Below are 6,508 nucleotides of genomic sequence, written 5' to 3' on the forward strand. Positions count from 1 at the left end.
GATTCCCTACATGACCTGCAACTTGAAAAAAATAAAAGCTCCAAAGAAAAAACAATGCAGGAACTTACCTTGAACCTTTGAATTGGGCCAAATTGCAATGACCACTGCATCCTGGAAAGTTGAATTTCACCAGCACTACAACTCAACAGCACCAACCAATAAACTATGGATTTTTGTACTAAGCCAATCGCCTCTTTCAAAACAACTCGTCACCTTGTCTAATCACCCTCAGCTTTTTTTAAAAACCCCTTCCTCTACCCTCACTCTTCAGAACACAGGTGGCTTCTAGCTGAATCTGTCTCCCAAATTGCAATTTCTAAGACCTCAATAAAAACACCTTGTCTTGCAGCTTTGCATTGTGGTCTTTTGCCCCTTGGACGACATTAAATGGTGTCAGAATTGAGTGGGACAAAGAAGCGACTCTCTTCTTTGTTCTGGGGCAGCCACAGATTCAAGCACAGTTTCTGCAGGAGGAACCGCTTGTGTTCTACGCGCCTCCCATGGCCATGGACCCTGTTGATGAGTTGTCTCATTCCCTAACCCCCTACCTTGGTTGAGGTTCTTTCTCCAATGTCCTTGGTTGCCAGCTGTCCAAGAAGGGATTTTCCCTTTTTAGTGAGAACCTATGGGGACTTTTACTTCTAAGTGTATAGGTGCCGAGTCACCCCCTTCCAGAACCCCTGCTGGTTTTATATACAAAAGTGACAGTCTTTAGTCTTATAAATTTCTTTCTTAGTGAACCAATATCACTAAAAGTAATCTGGAATTACAGTAGCCAACCTAGAGATGCTTTTATCTCACAAAACATGTTTTTCTTCATGTGCAATTAAAAGGGCTAGGCTGGGTGCGATGACTGGCGCACTTTGGGAGGCTGAGGTGGGAATATCCCTTGAGCCCAGGAGTTCGAAACCAGCCTGGGCAACATGGTGAAATCCCCATCTCTATTTTTATTTATTTATTTATTTATTTGTTTGTTTTTGAGATAGCGTTTCACTCTTGTTGCCCAGGCTGGAGTGCAATAATGCGATCTCGGCTCACTACAACCTCTACCTGCCAGGTTCAAGCGATTCTCCTGCCTCATCCTCCCAAGTAGCTGGGATTACAGGTATGCACCACCATGCCTGGCTAATTTTTTGTATTTTTAGTAGAGGTGGGGTTTCCCCATGTTGGCCAGGCTGGTCTTGAACTCCTGACCTCAGGTGATCCACCCGCCTTGGCCTCCCAAAGTGCTGGGTTACAGGCGTGAGCCACCGTGCCCAGCGCCCCATCTAGCCAGGTGTAGTGGCAAGTGCCTATAGTCCCGGCTACTGGGGAAGCTAAGGTGGGAGGATCACTTGAGCCCAGGAGGTCAAGGCTGCAGTGAGCCATGATCGCACTACTATACTCCAGCCTGAGCAACAGAGTAAGACCCTGTCTCAAAAAAACAATAAAAGGGATAAAAGGAAAGATTAAACAGCTTGACGGGGATGTCTACTATAATTTGGTATCTTGAGGTATCAAAAAGACTCCAGGAATCTAAATTAGCATCCCTAAGAACAATGCCAACTCAAAAACTCTAATGAAAAACTCAGAACAAATCAAACCTGGTACCAAGCAGATGTCTATCTGATTGTGCTTGTCCTGTGTCACCTTTCCTTTGTAGTCCTACTCCTATCCCAGTGCCACCTCTGCACCCTATTTTTTTTTTTAGGAACAGGGTCTTACCATGTTGCCCAGGCTGGATGCAAACTCCTGGGCTCAAGCGATCCTCTAACCTCAGCCTCCCAAGTAGCTGGGACCACAAGTACAAGCCGCTGTGCTCAGCATTTTGATTAAATATTTAATTTTAAACCTTTGATATTTGACAGGCTTACCAAAATCAAAATTTTTTTTTTTTTTTTTTTTTTTTTTTTTTTGAGATGCAGTCTTTCTCTGTCACCCAGGCGGGAGTGCAGTGGCACGATCTTGGCTCACTGCAACCTCTGCCTCCCAGGTTCAAGCGATTCTCCTGCCTCAGCCTCCCAAGTAGCCAAGACTACTGGTGCTTGCCACTACACTCGGCTAATTATGTTTTTAAGATGGAATCTTGCTCTGTTGCCCAGGCTGGAGTACAATGGCACGATCTTGGCTCACTGCTCAGCCTGCCTCAGCCTCCTGAGTAGCTGGGATTACAGGCACGTGCCACCACGCCCAGGTAATTTTTGTATTTTTAGTAGAGATGGGGTTTCATCATGTTGGTCAGGCTGGTCTCGAACTCCTGACCTCAAGGGATCCTCCTGCCTCGGCCTCCCAAAGTGCTGGGATTACAGGTGTGAGCCTCTATGCCCAGCCAAAATTCTATTCTATTTAACTTGATTTTTCTCTTCATAGCCAACTCACTATTTCATTTGTGAAACTTCTAGGGAAATTCCAGACTAGAGAATACTGAAGCACAGAAAATGATGGTACTTGGGCATGCTGGGTGCTTTTGAAAATGGAAAGGCCTGAGAAACAAGCCTGAGAGTCAAGGTCCCTCTAACCTTGTCTTATTCTTGTCTCAACCAAGGGCAGAGAGGAACTCCCTCTGGAATTTCCTTGCCTGACTAAGAAAGCTTCTTACTAAAAGAAACACAGTTGCCTTCTATTCTGTCCTTCAAATCTCATTATCTGTCAAAGAAATGAAGACTGAGAAATACAGCCACACATGGATGGACCTCTTCATAAGGCCTGTCCCTCAGGCTCATTCAGATTCCAAAGAGAATCATTTACAAGTTACTTTCTGTCTCCCTGGTCCTTTTATTCTCCCTGATAATAATTTACTGCTCCTCAAAAGAATTACACACGTTCCCCATCTCCTTATTCCCTATGAAAAAGGGTACATAAACATCCATACCCCATTGGGTGCTGGGGGATAATCACTCTGATTTCTCCCCTTCCCCCCGCCAGGCACATTAATAAAACTTGTATGCCTTTTCTCCTATTAATCCATCTTTTATCAGTTGATTTTCAGTGTATTTTTTTAACACTTTTTAGCAGGATCCAAAAGCTGCTCTGCTATTCTGCAAGCCACAGTCAAGGGACCCAGGACCCGAGCAGCTGTATATCCCATTGTATCCAAGATGTTAAAATCATGATGTCACAACATTTAGACATGGTTAACCAAATGTATGCCTCTCCTGATATACAGCTAACTGCTGTAGACTAATGCAGGCCTCCTTGTTAAAACAGACCCCCTGTTACTCAAATTTGACCAATCTTGGAAGCTTGGATGTGCACCGATTTGACAGCCGTTCTTTGTGGGACATGACACTCTAGACACAGGTGTTTTTCTAGCTCTAAGGGAAGCAGATAACTAGTCTATGGCCAACCAGTCAACCAGCTATGCTGCCTCGGATCTTGATCAAAAGAGGGAAATGTGAAAAGTGATACACAAAATGGTGTAACTTTGGTTCAGAGCTCTAAAATGGAGTTGCGAAGCCATTCTCAGAAGGACTCCCTGCACAACCTGCGACTTGCAAAACACAAAAACGAAAAATATGAACTTGCCTTGAAGCTTTGAACTGGGCCAAAACTGCAGTAACCACTACATCCTGGAAAACTGAATTTCACCAGTGCTACAACTCCTGAACGGCAGCAACCAATCAACTATGGATTCGTGTACTAAGCCAGCCACCTCCACCAATGATAATTCTTTCAAAACAACTTGTTTATTAACCCTCTGCTCTCTTTTAAAAACCTCTACTTCTCTCCTTCTTTTCAGAACCCCATTTGGCTTCTAGGTGAATCTATGTCTCCCAAATTGTAATTTTTTTTTTTTTTTTTTTTTTGGACCGGAGTCTTGCTCTGTCACCCAGGCTGGAGTGCAGTGGTGTGATCTCGGCTCACTGCGAGCTCCACCTCCTGGGTTCATGCTATTCTCCTGCCTCAGCCTCCTGAGTAGTTGGGACTACAGGCACCCGCCACCAGGCCTGGCTAATTTTTTGTATTTTTAGTAGAGACGGGGTTTCACCATGTTAGCCCAGATGGTCTTGATCTCCTGACCTCGTGATCCGCCCGCCTTGGCCTCCCAAAGTGCTGGGACTACAGGCATGAGCCACCGCGCCTGGCCCCAAATTGTAATTTCTAAGACCCCAATACAAATGTCTTGTTTGGCCGGATATGGTACCTTGTGCCTATAATCCCAGCACTTTCAGAGGCCGAGGCAGGTGGATCACTTGACCCCAAGCTGGCCAACATGGCGAGACCCTGTCTCTCTTTTTTTTTTTTTTTTAATACCTTGTCTTACTGCTTTGCAGTATGGTCTCACCGCTTCTTTTTTTTTTTTTTTTTTTTTAAGATGGAGTCTTGCTCTGTCACCAGGCTGGAGTACCGTGGCACGATCTTGGCTCACTCCAACCTCCGTCTCCCGGGTTCAAGCGATTCTCCTACCTCAGCCTCCTGAGTAGCTAGGATTACAGGTGTGTGCACCACACCTGGCTAATTTTTGTATTTTTAGTAGAGACAGGGTTTCACCACGTTGGCCAGGATGGTCTCGATCTCTTGACCTCGTGATACACCTGCCTCGGCCTCCCAAAATGCTGGGATTACAGGTGTGAGCCACCGTGCCTGGCCCTTTCACCTCTTCTTGGTTGACATAAGCAATCAGTTCTACAGCAGATACGAGATGGGTATACTTCAGTTCAATTCCAACACTAACTACCTGGAGATATCATCAGGCCCCATAGGTTAAGGGCTCAGTCCCACAAAACTGCCACCCACTTCTGAGGCCAGTTGCCAGCCCCAGGCTGTTTCACCTGCACTTCTGACTAACCAGCTGTAAAGTGCATTTCCCACAATCGTTTCTTCATGTTCAATTAATTTGCTAGAGCAGCTCACAGAACTCAGGAAAACACATAGTCTGACTTCATAAAGGGATGTTACAAAAGATTCAGATGAAAAGACGCGTAGGGCAAGGCTTGTGGGAAGGGACATGGAGCTTCCATGCATGCCCTCTTTGAGTGTGCCTCCAGGAAACTCCATGCGTTCAGCTATCTGGAAGCTCTCCAAACCCAGTTCTTTTGGGATTTTATGGAGGCTTCATTACCTAGGAATGATGGATCAGCTTAAGCTTCAGCCCCTGTCTCCTCCCCAAAGGATGAGGGGGAGGGCTGAAAGTCTCAAGCCTCTAATCCTACCTTGGTCTTTCCAGTGAGCTTCCTAGGGACTGCAAGTCATCAGTCAACTAATTAGCATAAAAAAGACACTTATCAGTTTGCTGATTCCAAGGATTTTAGGAGTTGCATGCCAGGACAAAGACCAAATATATACTTCACATTATCACAGTTATTTTGCAAGGTAAAGGCAGTTGGCAGTTGGAGAAATTATCCTGGATTATTTGAATGGGCCCAATGTCATCACAAGGGGCCTCAAGAATAGAAGAGTCAGAGGGATCACTACTGAAGAAATCAGAGTGATGTGATGTGACAAAGACTCAACTCACCGTTACCAATTCTGGAGATGGAGGAAGGGGCCATAAGCCAAGGAATGTAGGCAACCTCTAGAAGCTGGGAAAGGCAAGTGAACAGATTCTCCCCTGGAGCCTCCAGAAGAAATACAGCCCTGTTGACACCTTGATCTTTAGCCCAGCAGGCTCATTTCTTCTGACCTCCAGAGCTGGAAGATAATAAATTTGTGTTAAGGCAGTAAGTTTATGGTAATTTGTTAATAGCAAGAGAAAACGAATATAGCTGCTAGTATGTAAAAGCTGGAAGTTTTCACATAAAACTCTAGCCATGCCAAAGATGAGTAGCAGCTGCCACCTTTTAATAAAGGATGTGTTTCCAATTTCAGTGCAGTCCTCACCCCTCCCTTTTGTCTACCCCAGCCTCCTATGTCCATTTACATGACCTACCTAGTCTAAGGATTTAAGTTTTGGAATCATATACTGAACTACAGTGTCTCCCAAACAGTAATCCTAATTTCAGCAGCTAAAATAGAAGCAAGCAAATCCAGCCTCCCTAAAATGATTAACCCTATCAATTATAACAATCCTTTCATCCATATACTGTGGTCTAGGTCAAGTTACTTTATATAAGCCTAAATGTCATTCTCTGCACATGGTGGGGCAAGTTACCGTACATACCCGCTACAGTCGTTTTGAAGACAAAATGAGACACAGCATGAGAAGTGTATCCGCCAGACCTCCCTGGTACCCGGTAAGGCCTAGGTAACAACGGCGGAAATTACTGTACTTCTGCCTCACCTGCCACTAGACATTTGGGTTGTTTCTAATCTTTGGGAAGTAAACGCATTGCTCAACGTATTGATTTTTCTTTTATCTGACTACTGCCTGAAGTCACGTTCCTAGGAAGAAAGGCTCGATTAGAGGGGCGGGGCAATACCTTTTACCTGCTGGCAGGTGAAACTTCGCCCCCTGGCGGCCTCACCTAAAGTCCTCTCCATCCAAGGCGCGCCCTCCGCAGCCGGCAGGGGGCGCCGCGGCCTCCTGGGCCCGCCGGATGCTAATGAGCTTGGCGGCCCCGCCCTCTGCCGGAAGTGGCTGCGGCGGGGG

Source organism: Piliocolobus tephrosceles, chromosome 17 (assembly GCF_002776525.5).
Source record: "Piliocolobus tephrosceles isolate RC106 chromosome 17, ASM277652v3, whole genome shotgun sequence".
NCBI lineage: Eukaryota > Metazoa > Chordata > Mammalia > Primates > Cercopithecidae > Piliocolobus > Piliocolobus tephrosceles.